The sequence below is a fragment of the Sorex araneus genome, chromosome 2 (genome assembly GCF_027595985.1).
Source record: "Sorex araneus isolate mSorAra2 chromosome 2, mSorAra2.pri, whole genome shotgun sequence".
NCBI classification, from domain to species: Eukaryota; Metazoa; Chordata; class Mammalia; order Eulipotyphla; family Soricidae; genus Sorex; species Sorex araneus.
Window position 1 is genome coordinate 229,363,834 of NC_073303.1, and position 16,053 is coordinate 229,379,886.

Below are 16,053 nucleotides of genomic sequence, written 5' to 3' on the forward strand. Positions count from 1 at the left end.
GAATCATGAATCACGAAATCCCGTCAATCATCTATTTCTCGAGCGGGCTCAGTAACCTTTCCCTGAGATCTTAGAAGTCTCTCTTGGCTTGCCCTCTCAAAGATGTCGATGTCGCACTGGAGTCTCTTTCAGGGTCAGGGGAATGAGATCCAGCTTGTTACTGGATTTAGCATATGAATACACCATAGGAAGCTTGCAAGGCTGTCCCATGTGGGCAGGAAACTCTCGGAAGCTTGCCAGTTTCTCCCAGAGAGAGAAGTAGGCTACAAGCTTCTGGGAGCTTGCTTTTAAGTCTCTGGGTGCTGACTGTTGATGCAATTACACACACCTGTGTTCCTCTGCTGGTACCTTCATGCGTGAGGCCTGTCCGAACGTGTGGAGAGGGGCCTCGAGCATGGCTGTAGCTAGGTTCCGGTGGTCTTTGGCCGCCGGGAGCTCTGCTCGGGGTGAGGAGGGAAGCTGGAGCCCATTCCCTTCGAGGGGCCCCAGGGAAGACAGCCAGGTGTGTGGGCAAGAGGCTCTGCAAAATGAAGAAAGTTCTAGAAAATATCTGCCTATACTCTTCAAAAGTGTCAAAGTTAGGGCAGGGATGTAGCTCTGGGGTAGAACACTTGCCATACTCTGGGTTTCATCCCTGGAACATAAAAATCATTACTGGGAAGTATTTATAAGTAATTATAACACATAAGTACTTAAGTACAAGTATTAAGTACTTATAACAAATAAGTACTGGGAAGGACATGAAATTATTGGATTTTTTTTTCTTTTTGGGTTACTTCTGGCTTTGCACTCAGGAATTACTCCTGGCAGTGCTCAGTGGATCATATGGGATGATGGAAATCGAACCTGGGTCGGCCGCATGCAAGGCAAACACCCTATCCGCTGTGCTATTGCTCCAGCCCCAAATCACTGGATCTTTTAAATATGAAGTATTAAATGTAAAGTTATACTAGATAAAAGCCTTCATTTCTTGGCATGGTTGTTTTTTTGGTGTGTGTTTTGTTTGTTTGTTTGCTTGTTGGTTGATTGGTTTGTTTTTTGTTTTGTTTTTGGGTCACAGCCGGCATTGCTCAGGGATAACTCCTGGCTTGAACTCAGGGATCACTCCTAGTAGGTGTAGGGGACCATGAGGTTCTGGTAAGTGCCCTACTTGCTGTACTATGGCTACAGTCCTGGTTTTGTTTTTTGCAGTGCTGAGGATCTATCCTATGTCTCCCAAGGCAAGTGCCCTGCCACTGAGCCATATCTCAAGCTCCTCAGTAAAAGTTGTATCTTGGGGCTGGAGAGATAGCACAGAGGGTAGGCGTTTGCCTTGCACGCAGCCGACCCCGGTTCGATTCCCAGCATCCCACATGGTCCCCCGAGCACCGCCAGGGGTGATTCCTGAGTGCACAAAAAAAAAATTTTTTTTGCTTTATGGGTCACACCTGGCAATGCACAGGGGTTACTCCTGGCTCTGCACTCAGGAATCACCCCTGGCGGTGCTCAGGGGACCATATGTAGTGCTGGGAATCGAACCCAGGTCGGCCGCGTGCAAGGCAAACGCCCTACCCGCTGTGCTATTGCTCTAGCCCCAAAAAGTTATATCTTATAAAAACAAATATGTCTTTTTGAGTTCTAAGGGAAATGAAAGTACACATAGCTCAAAGATGAAGTGTAAGCTTTCCATGCAGTAGGCCTGGATCCCAGTGTTTCCAGGATCACATGGTGCCCTGGGAACAACCCACAAGCACCAAGCCAAGAATAGTCCCAGCAGCACCAGGGTGGCCCTCCCCACCCACACACAATAACGTTTTGGGCTAGGCAAGGGAGGCAGCTAAAGTGGCTGAACAGAAAATCTTGAAAGAGAGCAGCAAGCTGCAGAGATGCCTGCAAACCCCATGCCAGGCTGAGTCTCCCGGAGGAGGGTGGATGAGCCCACCACCCACCCCACCAGAGCCCCGGCAGCCCAAAACCTCTAGAACCCAAGTGTTGCCATGCTCTCGGCCGATCCCCACAGGCTCAGGATGAGCGACATCCATGAGAATGAATCTGCTGAAAAACTCAGGTCTGCAGGTTTTGTGATTGAAATCTCCAGGCTGTCATGGAGCTGGGTGACCGCCCACTCCCACAAACTGCCATATAGGCTCATTAACTGGCCGTGATCCAGAGACTCACAAATAAATCTCGAAGAAAGCAGCAAACTGCAGAGATGCCTCAGACCTCAAAGTCACCATCCAGTTAAAAATCTAACTCTAGCTGTATCACCCTATTTAAAATTTTAGAATTCCTGACATAGAGATATCTCGTACTCTATACCACTGATGTACAAAGAATAGTACACAACATCTGATAGGGTGTCAAGTAGAAGGCAACTGATCTTGATTCAAACATATATATGTTAACAAAGAATATTACAAGGCTCAAACTATAGCAATATGTTAGTAATCGCTTATACAATGGCTTAATGGCTCTAGGGTGAGATATAACAATCTTCACACACTTTTCTCTAAGACAATTTTTGAATCATTTTTAGAAGATTATTCATAACAAGCAATACAAAATAAATTATTTAGGATCTGTTTTTGGGGCAGGCTTGGGTGGTAGTGGTACAATTCAAAATAATGGTGGTGGGAAGGTATAATGGAGGTGGGATTGGTGTTGGAATGTTGAATGTAATAAATTACTGTGAACAACTTAAATTAATGTCATCCCGTTGCTCATCAATTTGTTCAAGCGGGCACCAGTAACATCTCTCATTGAGAGACTTATTGTTACTGTTTTTGGCATATCCAATATGCCACAGGTAGCTTGCCAGGCTCTGCCTTGTGGGCAAGATACTCTCGGTAGGTTGCCGGGCTCTTCGAGAGGGGCGGAGGAATCGAACGCAGGTCGGCCACGGTAGAACATATACCTAACATGTGCAAGCCCCTAAATTCAATCTCAGGCACTACCTGTTTACCCTTACCTCACATGGGGTCCCCTTCCCCAACATCATTAGAGGAGCCCTGAACTTCAGTTAAACAGGTATGATCCCTATAACATTTTTCTTTTTAGAGGTTTTAAGTTGTTTGCCTTGCATGCATGACCTCAATTTGATCTCTAACACCACTAGGAGTGACTCCTGAGCACAGAGCCAGGAGTAGTCCCTGAGCATTGTGAGGTGTGGCTCTCCTCCATTTTACTTCTTCTTCACAGACAATTTTTAAAAATTACCTATGTCAAAATGCTCATAACAGTTTAAGAAAATAGATAGGGGTCAGATAGATAGTACGGTGGGTAGTGTGCTTGCCTTGTATGCGGCCGACCCAGGTTCAATCCCCAGCATCCTATGTGGTCCCCTAAGAACTGCCAGAAGTAAGCCAGGTGTGACTCCCCCCCCAAAAAAAAGAGCTAAAACTGAAAACAACTGTCACATAGAGTGAAGGACAGTATCTTCAATTAATGGTGGTGGGAAAACAAAATAGCTACCTGCAGAAGGATGAAACTGAACCATTATCTCATATCTCACATAAAAAAAAATCCAACTCAAATTAGGGCCAGAGTGATAGTGCAGCAAGTAGAGTGCTTACCTTTGATGTGGCAGACCCAGTTTGATCCCCAGCATCATGCATGGTCCCTCCAAGCCTCACCAGGTATGATTCCTGATCATTGAGCCAGGAGTAAGCCCTGAGCACAACCAGATGTGTCCCAAAACAAACCCAAAAAATCAACTCAAATTATATCAAAGACTTGAAAATAAGATCCCCAAACAACAAAACTCCTAGAAGAGGTCTGGAGAGATAACTCAAGGAGCAGAGGCATGTCTGACCAGCACCAGGACCCAAATTGGTTCCCAGCACCAAGTGGTGCCTTGAGCACTGCTGCCTATAAGCCTGGAGGCTGTGTGCACACTGGGCCTGAGCAACGGACTGGTGTGTCAAGTGTCAGGCGGTGGCCCCACGTCACCTGAGCGCTGCTTGAGAGGACAATCCCCTTCAAAACAGAAGCTCTCAGTAGAAGACATCATTGGTAAGCTCTTCTACATTGGTTTTGACCAACAGGTGCCAGAGCAATGGTACAGTAAGGCCCTTGTCTTCCGTGTGGCTGACCTGTGTTTGATTTCCACAGCATCCCCAAACGGTCTCCTGAGCTGGAGCACAGAGCCAGGAATAAGCCCCGAGCACTGCTGAGTGTGGCCCAAAAATAAAACAAACAAATAACCCCCCCAAAATCAAAGATGCTTAACAACTTTATAAAAGGGCAACATCATGACAAAGTGTTGGACATGACTAATCTTCAGGAAAGCGCAAATCAAAACCACAATGAGATCCTGTGAGAATGGCAATTTCCAAAGACAAAAAATTACTATGGTTGTTAAAGAGAGAGAAAAAGGAAAACTTTGTGCACTATTGTGAGAATATAAATTGATGCTGTCACTAAATATAACAGTACAGAGGCTCCTTAAAAATATTAAAACAGGGGCCATGGAAATAGTATAGTGGGTAAGGTGCTCACCCTGCAAGCAGCTGACCTCAGTTTGATCCCAGGCCTCCTATATGGTCCCTGGAGCACCACCAGGAATGATCCCTGAGCACAGATCCAGTAGTAAGCCCTGAACACTGCCTGGTAGAGCCTCCAAACCAAATCAAAACAAGTCAAACAAATAAGATACATAACGAGATACTGCACAGTATCCCACATTGCTGGGAGTAGCTCTTGTGTATCACTAGGTGTGACTCCAAAACAAAAACAGACTTTTAATTGTTAAGTAATTAAGTCCTGGTGAGATAGTGTAATGTATAGCGTGATGATTATAATTAAAGATATTGTGCACTGTATTTAAAAGTTGCCAACAAATTAGACTTTAAAAGTGTATATGTAAGGAAAAAAATTGGAGGGAACAATGAAATAGCTCAAAGGGCAAGAGTTTATGCTTTCAGGCAGGAGCTCTGGGCTCCATCTCTGGCACTGTTCAGTGTCCTGAGCACTACTAGAAGTAGGTCCCAAACAACCCCCCCCCCTAGAAAAAAGCCCCCCAAACAAAAGGGAAAAAAAGTGAAAAATAGTAAAACAAACAAAAAAAAATTAATTTTGAGGCCCTGGGTTTGATCCCTAAGACTGCCACCTCCTTATTTTATCAAACTTTCAACGTCTAATCATCAGATTTCAGCAATTCATTATGAAAAGTCAGGATTGACTAAAAACAAAATATAAAGGAAAAAAGGGATGTGCCTCAGTTGCAGAGCACTTGCCTCAACTGACTTGGTCTCCAGTAACACCCCTCCCCCCCAAAAAAAAACAAACGACAATATATTCCAGGAAAATTCTCCATAAAGCCAGGGAGACAATGAACAAGTAGTTCAGTCATGCACTTAAGATGTTAGCGTAGACATACAAAATATCCTAAAGAATACCCATGGTGCAGCCTTTTGGAAGCCGACATATTATTTCAAAGTATGTTATAGAGTCTCTTGCCAAGATATGGTTGTATTAGGGTTTATGTTTGCATGACCTTTGCCTTTCCTAGGTCTCATATTTGATTTCTTTAACAGTTTTATTAACTTTATCCTTGAGGCATACAAACCAGACGAGGTCACCAACAGAAAGAGTGAAAAGTCACAGCTGTTTTACCTGTAAAAGAAGATGATTTTCAATCCACTTACTGAGCAAGGCGCTAAGCAGATGACTAAGAGGATGTCACGGGAATAGCCGCTATGCAGGAAACAGGACAGGTGGGCAGCTGTTCACAGAGGCGGGCTCTGGGAAGGGGTGATCTGAGAAACTGATTCCTCTAGGAGGGCCGCAGACAAACCTCCTGGCAGTCTAATAGGGCATCTTTGGGGGGGCACAGAAGAGTCACTGCAGCAGGGAAAGGCTGAGCTACAAATAACTGTCGGCATGGATTCAAATTTCTTCCTACCTCTGAAAAGTAGTCCAATTTTACTGCTCACACTCAGACATCCTCACTCAGTGTGGACCTAAAACATGAAAGATGTATAGAGATCACCGAGTGAAATAAAGAAACATTTAACACACCTTTTACTTTTATTTCTGTTCTTGGGCCCCACCTAGTTATGCTGAGATTAAACCCAGGCCTACTGCTTGCAACGTATGTGCTCAGCCCCATGAGCTGTCTCTCCATCCCACATATTTCACTCCTAATTTATCTCTAAAATTCAAAATTATAGAACAGAAGTCCAGGATGATTTTTTTTTCTTTTTTTGGTTTTTGGGTCACACCGAGCGATGCACAGGGGTTACTCCTGGCTCTTCACTCAGGAATTACCCCTGGCGGTGCTCAGGGGACCATATGGGATGCTGGGATTAGAACCCGGGTCGGCCGCGTGCAAGGCAAACGCCCTACCCGCTGTGCTATCGCTCCAGCCCCCAGGATGATTTTAAAAACTACATGCTTATACAAGTAATCAGAAAAGCAAGAATAAAAAATGGAAGTAATAGTGTTTTAAATTTTTGAATCTATTACTAGTTTTCTATTGTAAAACAAATATTTACACTTTTTATGAGTAGCTTGAAAATATAAAAATGTAAAGAAAAAAATTTTTCTTTTTCTTGGGGGGCAACTATTCTCATTAAACAAGTTCACTGCTATATTTCTTTACACTTTAGCATCTCTTTTTTCTAGTGTTTAATATGCTTAACTCCTTTTTTTCCTTCTTTTTTGGGTCACACCTGGCGATGCACAGGAGTCACTCCTGGCTCTGCACTCAGGAATTACCCCTGACGGTGCTTAGGGGACCATATGGGATGCTGGGATTCGAACCCGGGTTGGCTGCGTGCAAGGCAAACGCCCTACCCGCTATGCTATCACTCCAGCCCCTAATATGCTTAACTCTTAATATATTTAACACTTTCAAGAGTATGTATGTTCTAAGTTTGCTTATTTGTCTTAAAAAAGAGATTAAATAAATTGCTAAACAACATGTAAAGGCCCGAGAGATAGTACAGGGGATAAGGCACTTGCCTCGTATGCAGCCAACCCTGGTTAAAAGTGTAGCACCAATGCTCGCTTTGGCAGCACATATACTAAACCTTGGAACTTGAAACAATACAGAGAAGATTAGCAAGGCCCCTGCTCAAGAATGACATGCAAATTTGTGAAGTGTTCCATATTTTAAAACAAACACCTTATCATGGTCCCGGGAGACTCACCAGGCTTGACCCCTGAGTTCAGAGACAGGAGCAAGCCCCGAGCACAGATGGGTGTAGCCCTCAATAAAACAAACAAAAAAATAACATACAAAGGACTGGTACTTTTAGCTTGGTTTTAAGGTAAAACTAACATCCAAGCACCATCTCCTTAGTCAAATCCACTGAAGAAATCTGGGCTCCACTTTGGTTTTTTGTTGTTGTTATTTTTTTTGTTTGTTTTTGGGTTACACCTGGCGAGGCACAGGGGTTACTCCTGGATCTGCACTCAGGAATTACTCCTGGCGGTGCTCAGGGGACCATATGGGATGCTGGGAATGGAACCTGGGTCAGCCGAGTGCAAGGCAAACGCCCTACCCGCTGTGCTATCGCTCCAGCCCCCCCACTTCGTTCTTTTGTGCTGAGGAATTGAACTTGCCAATGCAACAGAGATGGACAATGCAACTACTCTGATGAGCCTCCTGCGTCATTAAGGGAGCAATTGAGGATCTCCTTCTTCACTTGGGCCAGTTCCTAGGTGAGGTCACAGAGGTATCGCAGAGTGCTGTGAACTCAGCTTATTAGTACACCGCAGAGGCTCGGGCCAGAGCCAGCAGATTCCAGGGCCCATGTTTCTAGGGAGGATGTGAGCCAGCCAGAGCAAGTCTCATTTCCCTCTGGCCCAAGTGTGGACAAACACTAATTCTCTTCCTTTCTTTTAAAAAATATAGTTGGGCCCAGCAATACCACTGCTGGGAATATATCCCAGAGAGGCAAAAAAGTACAATCGAAACAACATCTGCACATGTATGTTCATCGCAGCACTGTTTACAATAGCCAGAATCTGGAAAAAACCCGAATGCCCCAGAACGGATGACTGGTTGAGGAAACTTTGGTACATCTATACAATGGAATACTATGCAGCTGTTAGAAAAAAGGAGGTCAAGAATTTTGTAGTTAAGTGGATGGGCATGAAAAGTTTCATGCTGAGTGAAATGAGTCAGAAAGAGAGAGACAGACATAGAACGATTGCACTCATCTATGGTATATAGAATAACAGAGTGGGAGACTATCACCCAAGAACTGTAGAAATAAGTACCAGGAGGTTGACTCCATGGCTTCGAGGCTGGCCTCACGTTCCGGGGAAAGGTCAACTCAGAGAAGCGATCACCAACTACATTGTAGTCGAAGGCCATGTGGGGGAAGGGAGTTGCGGGCTGAATGAGGGCTAGAGACTGAGCACAGCGGCCACTCAACACCTTTATTGCAAACCACAACAGCTAATTAGAGAGAGAGAACAGAAGGGAATGCCTTGCCACAGTGGCAGGGTGGGGTGGGGGGGAGATGGGATTGGGGAGGGTGGGAGGGACGCTGGGTTTACGGGTGGTGGAGAATGGGCACTGGTGAAGGGATGGGTTCCCGAACTTTGTATGAGGGAAGTATAAGCACAAAAGTGTATAAATCTGTAACTGTACCCTCACGGTGATTCTCTAATTAAAAATAAATAAAATTAAAAAATTTAAAAAAAATAAAAAATAAAAAATAAAAAATATAGTTGGGGACTAGTGGGAATTTGCCGAAGAAACTTTCCTAAAAATTAAGAAAAGCCAAAGAGAAAAGTAAACAAGGGAAACTTGAAAATAAGAGTCAACAGATAGCTAAGAGGTTTCTGAGCTTGCTGCCACTCCATTTCCTGTTTTCGAAGGGGCTTGTCGGGCAGTCTGCCTGTACAACAGGCTTCAGGGGCAGAATTGGGGTGGGCCCACTCTCCTAGTGTTTCTAAGAAACCAGTGAAAAGCAAGAAAGGCTGTTGACTCATTCTTTTCATTTCCTAAGGCATTCCACTCCACTTGTCTGTAGGTCAGGAACTCGGGAGCATCGTGTCTACATGAAGAGGATGTCTGTACCCTAACCGCTATGTGAGACAAATGGTGTGACGTCATGAAAAGATGTTGACATTATCCTCCTGGCCTGAGTCTGAATCAATACACTATGATCCAGGCTATGCACTCTTTTTTTTTTTTAAAGAAGTTTTATTGGCATAAATAATATGCTATTACAACTTAAAGCATGCAGCTAATTTCTCCCCTTCCCTTTTCTTCTGTTGTGATGATCAGCTGTCTCCCATTTGACTCCAGCACAGAGGTGGAGCCAGGGAAATCAGGAGACAGAGATAAGCTGGCTGTTGAGTCAGGCAGAACCACAGAAGAAGCCTGTGGGTCAGAGCAATAGTAAAGTGGCTGGGCACTTGCTTTCCATGCAGCCCACCTGGGTTCATTCCCCAGCATCCCATACAGTGCCCTGAGCCCCATCAGCAGGGATCCCTGAGCTCCAGTTAAGCCCTGAGCACAGCTAGGTGTGCTTCCCTCCAGCACGCGCGCGCACACACACACACACACACACACACACACACACACACACACACAAATAAGCCCCACTTGTCTCTCTGATGATCTGGACTTTTCTCTTTTCAGACAATTCTGTTTTGAACAATAAATTTTCATGTTGTTTTGTGGATTTTCTCCTCTTCTGTTGATATTATTATTGTTATCTTGGTCCTATTGCACAATATTTGACAAATTAGTATTAGTTGAAAAATAAGTACATGTCAATAAATTTAAGAAGCCTGCTTGGACAGAGAGACCAATGGGCCAGAACACATACTCTCCAGCTAGGAGCCCAGGTTGAATCCCCTATATAGCGTGGTTCCACCCCCACACTCTGAGCACAGAGCTGGGAGTAACTCTTGAGCACTACTGTGTGTAGCTCCAATACCAATAAATAATAATAATAAAATGTAAGAACTCCCAAAAATGTCTCCTTTAAGGAGACTGTAATAGTCGAGATTTTTTAAGTATTTTAGCACTGTACCACTGTCATCCTGTTGTTGCTCATCAGTTTGCTTGAGTGGACACCAGTAATGCCTTCGTTGTGAGACTTATTGCTACTGTTTTGGCATATCGAATATGCCACAGGTAGCTTGCCAGGCTCTGCCGTGTGGGCAGGATATTCTCAGTAGCTTACCGGACTCCTTGAGGGGGACGCAGGAATGGAACCCGGATCGGCCTTGTGCAAGGCAAACACCCTACCTGCTTTGCTATCATTCCATTTCTTAAGTATTTTAGGTAAAATTAATCATATATGCTGTCTTGATCCTTTCCTGAGGCAAAAGTATATGCCATGGCATTTTTAATCAAAATTGTGTGTATAAAACCAATTTTTGTATTTCTTTTGATTTTTACATTTGAATACCACTTTCTTTCATGCTTGTTTGTTTCTGTTTTTTTTGGGGGGGTCATACCCGGAATTGCACAGGGGTTACTTTGGCTCATGCACTCAGGAATTACTCCTGGTGGTGCTCGGTGGACCATATGGGATGCTGGGAATTGAACCCGGGTTGGCTGTGTGCAAGGCAAACGCCCTACCCGCTGTGCTTACTCCAGCCTCCATGTTTGTTTGGTTTTTGAGCCATATCTAGCAGTGCGTAGAGCTTATTCCTGGCTCTGTACTCAGGGATCACTCTGGTGGGCTCAGGGGACTCTATTGAGATCCCGGGATTAAACCCAAGTCGGCTGTATGCTAGGCAAGTGCCCTACCTACTTTACTATAGCTCTAGCCTTGTGTGTGTGTGTGTGTGTGTGTGTGTGTGTATGTGTGTGTGATATACATATTGAATCACCATGAGATACAGTTACAAAGTTATTCATGAATGTTCCAACAGTCATCCCTTCACCAGTGTACATTTCCCACCACCAATGTCCCGAATTTCCCCTCCTGTACCCCCCAACCACTACAAATCTGCTTCTATGGGAGACACTTTTCTTCTCTCTCTCTCTCTTTCTCTCTCTCTCTCTCTCACTCACTTTATCACTTTCCCTTTAGACATTATGGTTTGCAATACAGGTACAATAAAGGTTATCATGTATATAAGTTTACCTCTTTTCAGTACTCCGTTCTTGTCCAGAGTGATCAATTGCAACTATCATTGTCATAATGGTCTCTTATCTCTCCTAATTGCCCTCCCCCTACACTACTTGCAGCAAGCTTCAAACCATGAACCAGTCCTCCTAGCCCTCATTTCTACGATCTTTCAGTATTGTCTCATACCATGTTTTTATTATATATTTTATTATATATATTATATATATCTCCCACAAATGAGTGTAATCATTCTACATGTGTCCCTCTCCCTCTGACTTATCCAACTCAGCATCATACTCTCCGTGTCCATTCATTTACAAGCAAATTTCATGACTTCATTTTTCCTGCTGGCTGTATAGTATTCCACTGTGTAGATATACCATAGTTTCTTTTCCCAATCATCTGTTCTCAGGCACAATGGTTGTTTCCAGATTCTGGTTATTGTGAATAGTGCTGCCATGAACATAGAAGTGCAGATGGCTTTTCTGCATTTTTTTGGGGGGAGGGGCTAGGGTATATTCCCAGGAGTTAGCCTCACATTTAGATACTGCCAACTGAATGTACATTTTTATATTTTAGGGACTGAAAGAAATTATTTGGATTTCTTGATTAGATAAAATTTGGAAGTTTCAAAATACAGAACAAGCACAAAGGACTTCAAAGTATACCAAAGAAAACAAAACTTACTGACAAGGAAAAGGTGAGTCTCTGTTATTCTTTGCTCTGTTTTGTTGTGTAAAGGTGCTGTTGCCACCCTCTGCCTTCTATCTCGAAAGTAGACAGAATGGACTGTGTACTAGTGCGTCCTCTCTTCTCTCCAGGAGGCAGTGGGACCCAGGGTAGAATCTGATTTGCTCTGGTTTGAAATAAAACTTGTTTGTCTCCTTCCTTTCTCCCAAAATGGATAGCCAAGCCAGTTCCCTGATTCTATCTTTGCAACTTTTCTTCAACCATTATTAAGCTTCCCCAGGGCTGGGAGGCTAATCTTGGCCCTTATTACTTGGTGCTGCCTTTTGCAAGTATCCTAAAATAGCTTCACTGATTCCTGTGCATCTCTCTTAAGTCCTTCCTGGCCCTAGGCAACCTACCCAAGTTATTTCCCAATCTTGCTAACAAACATTCTCCACCACAGATAGCCTCGTCTAGCCCATCTCACAAACGTGCCTGCACAATCCTGTCTCTGCTTGTCCCTTTGTTTATGTTGTTTCCCATATCTGAAATGCCTTTCTCCTTCTTCTCTGGCTATTCAGATCTCACCCACAGTTCAAGTTCAGCTCAAATTTCATCATTAGCTTTCTTCCGACAAGTTCAACTACAGTAATTGCTCTTTCCAGTGATCTCAGAGCACTTAGAAAATCAAAGAACTTAAAGGAAATTTAACAATAAAAAAATCAAGATTTCGGAGTGATAGTACAGAGGGTAGGGTGTTTGCCTTTTACGCAGCTGACCTGGGTTCAATTCCTGGCATCCCATATGATCCCCAGAGCCCACCAGGAGTAAACCCTGAGAGCAGAGCCAAGGAGTAAGCCCTGAGCAGTGCTAGGTGTGGCCCTAAGCAGTAAATAAATAAATAAATAAATAATAAAAACATTAATTTTACCAAAAATAGATGCAGAGATAATTAAGTGACCTCTCCAAGTTTACACAGCTAATAAATGGCAGAGAAGAGAAAATATACTAGACCCCCAAATCTTGGTCGAGTATATTTTTATTGCTTTCTATTTTGTGGAAACTTGCCTCCAAATTTATCATGAATTTATCTGCATTCTTTTTTTTTTTTTTTTTTTGCTTTTTGGGTCACACCTGGCAATGCACAGGGGTTACTCCTGGCTCTGCACTCAGGAATCATCCCTGGCGGTGCTCAGAATGGGATGCTGGGAATCGAACCTTGGTCGGCCTCGTGCAAGGCAAAACCCTATCCGCTGTGCTATCGCTCCAGTCCCTAATTGCATTCTTAATATTTGTTTCTCAGGAAAAAAAATTACATCTCCCTTCATAGACTTATAGTCCCCCCGCAACCTGCGAGATTAAAAACTATGTCTAATCTCATTAGTATTCTCATACCAAACAAAATACCTCAAAAGTCTTTGTTTTTTTTTGTTTGTCTGGTGTGTGTGTGTGTGAGACACCGGCAATGCACAGGGGTTACTCCTGGCTCATGCACTCAGGAATTACACGTGGTGGTGCTCAAGGGACCATATGGGATGCTGGTAATTAATTGAACCCGGGTCGGCCACACCCTACCCACTATGCTCTTGCTCCAGCCCCGAAAGTCTGTTTTTTAAAGAAATATTTTTAAACTTAAGTTTTAAGGGGTTGGAGCAATAGTAGAGCAGGAAGGGATCTTTCCTTGCTCACGGCTGACCTGGGGTGAATCCCCAGATCCCTGAGCCCTGCCAGGAGTGATCCCTGAGAGCGAGGGGTAAGTCCTGAGCACTGCTTGGTTTGGCCCCCAAATAAAATAAAATAGAAACAAAATAAACACTTTAAGTCTTTAAATAATTTCCCCAGTGGTTAAGCAAAAATCCTAGAGGGTAATTGAGTTGAAGGAAACATACACCTGTCATTGCTTCGTTCATTTAACTAAAAAGACACCATCCGTCAGGTACTCTAGATGCTAGAGGTACATGGGGTATGATATGCACTTAGAGGCTATGTGTCAGGGAAGATTAGCATGTACACCCAGCTGTACCATGCAACAAACCAAGAAGCTGCTAGAGCTATGCACGATAGGGTTAGCTTTGGGAGGGCTGCAAGGAGGTGAATATTTGAGATGAGTCTTAAAGGAGAAGACAACAAGGAGAGGAATCCTCAGAGCCAGGCCTGCAGTCACGTTCCTGCAGACAGCATGTTGCCGAGAGGCTCACAGGCTTTTGTCAGGGCTGTTGATGGAATAGGAGCGAGCTCTGAGGGGTAGGTTGGTAGCCGCTTGTAGAGAAACTTTCATGCAGTGCAGAGTCTGAACTATATCCTGTAGGCACAGTGGGATTCAGGAGACATTTTTTTGGGGGGGTCACAACCGGCGATGCACAGGGGTTACTCCTGGCTCTGCACTCAGGAATTACTCCTGGCAGTGCTCGGGGGACCATATGGGATGCTGGGATTTGAACCCGGGTCGGCCGAGTGCAAGGCAAACGCCCTACCCGCTATGCTGTCACTCAGCCCTCAGGAGACATTTTAAAGCAGGGAAATAGCAAGAACAAATAGTATGAGTGGGAAGATGACCTGGGAAGAAGAGCACTGAAGCAAGGAAATAATCAGTTGGAACAGCATTCATGGAGTAGGGGCGAGTGCAGACAGAGAAGGGGTAGAGATAGATAATACATTTGGAGTGGAGAGGATTATTTTCACAATTGCAAGTTTTATATGTCAAGAATAAGTATAAAAATGTGAATGCCACCACAAGCAGTGGTGCCACATAATAATGGTACCACAAGCAGTTTTTTGCTTTTGCTATTATTAATTTTCTGTCTGTTTGTTTTAGAACCACACACAGTGGTACTGAGAGCTTACTTGATCCTGGCTCTGTGCTTAAGGATCACTCCTGGTAGTGCTCAAGAAAACATACGCAGTACCATGCTGGGGATCGAACCCAGCGTGTGAAAGGCCAGGCGTGTTTGGCGCTCTCTCTCGGCCTACTGCAGGCAGCTGTTCTGTTTTACATGGTGTTTTTATTCAGTGTCCCTAGATGTTATATATTGGACATATATTCTGTATAGTTGTTATTTTGTATGTACTACTTTTATCTATTGGGATGGGGGATTGGCCACACCCATCAGTGCTCAGGGCTTACTTCTGGTGAGCTCATGGGACCATATGGGGTGCTAGAGATGGAAACCAGGTAGACCATATGGAAGGCAAGCACCCCTACCCACTGTACTGTCTCACCTACCCCATGCACTTACTACTTTTTAAAGTAACTCATGACTAGGATAGAAAAATTTAGAAAAATAAGAATGTATCACTGAGGATGTTACTTATTTCTTTTGTTTCTGTGCCATGCTTTTTTGTTTCGGTTGCCCCTAGTGTGGGCTGGTGCTCAGAGATCACTTCCTCAGTGCAGGGGGCCATTCTGTGTTGGATAGATGCCAACAGCTACAAAGAACATGCAGAAGTCCTCTGGGCTATCTTCCGGACCTGGGGGTGGGGAGACATAAATCAAGGACCATCGAGATAGTGTAGGGGTTAAGGTACTTGTCTTGCATATGGCTGACCCAGTTTTGATCTCTGGCATTGCATAGGATTCCCTGAAAAAAAATTTTTTTTTTTGCTTTTTGGGTCACATCCAGCAATGCACAGGGGTCACTTCTGGCTCATGCACTCAGGAATCACCCCTGGCGATGCTCAGGGGACCATATGGGATGCTGGGATTTGAACCCGGGTCGGCCGCATGCAAGGCAAACGCCCTACCCGCTGTGCTAGCACTCCAGCCCCATGCCAAGAAAAATTTTTAATCATCCATTAATGTAAAAATAGTGGGCTGGGGCTGTAGCTCAGTGGTAGAGAGCATGTTTTGCATGCATGACCACAAGCTTGATCCTTAGCACTAAAATGAAAAAAAAAAAACTTAAAATGCTAGACTATTAAAAGGGAAATGAGGCAAATTATATATACTTTATGCTTTCATTTCTATTAAAAAGACAAGATGAAAATATGTCAATATATTTATTTATTTATATTTCACTGTCACTGTCATCCGCTGTTCATCGATTTGCTCGAGTGGGCACCAGTAACTTGTGAGACTTGTTACTGTTTTTGGCATATCGAATACACCACGGGTAGCTTGCCAGGCTCTGCCATGTGAGCGAGATACTTTCTACCACCAGCTTCTAAAAAGACTGATAGGTGGGGGCTGGAGCAATAGCACAGCAGGTAGGGCATTTGCCTTGCACACAGCGGACCCGGGTTCGATTCCAGCATCCCATATGGTCCCCCGAGCACCGCCAGGAGCAATTCCTGAGATGCAGACCCAGGAGTAACCTCTGAGCATCGCTGGGTGTGACCCCCCCCAAAAAAAAAATAAAAA

General features: G+C 44.1%; 1 non-coding gene and 1 pseudogene across 1 annotated transcript; one reads left to right on the top strand and one right to left on the bottom strand.

The window, feature by feature from the left end:
• LOC101546997 (mitochondrial carnitine/acylcarnitine carrier protein-like) overlaps positions 1-16,053 on the bottom strand; it is a 30,785-nt pseudogene that overhangs the window by 705 nt on the left and 14,027 nt on the right.
• On the top strand, positions 6,989-7,095 carry LOC129402836 (U6 spliceosomal RNA). The gene has a single exon (XR_008628875.1). It is a non-coding gene; the product is annotated as a U6 spliceosomal RNA (small nuclear RNA).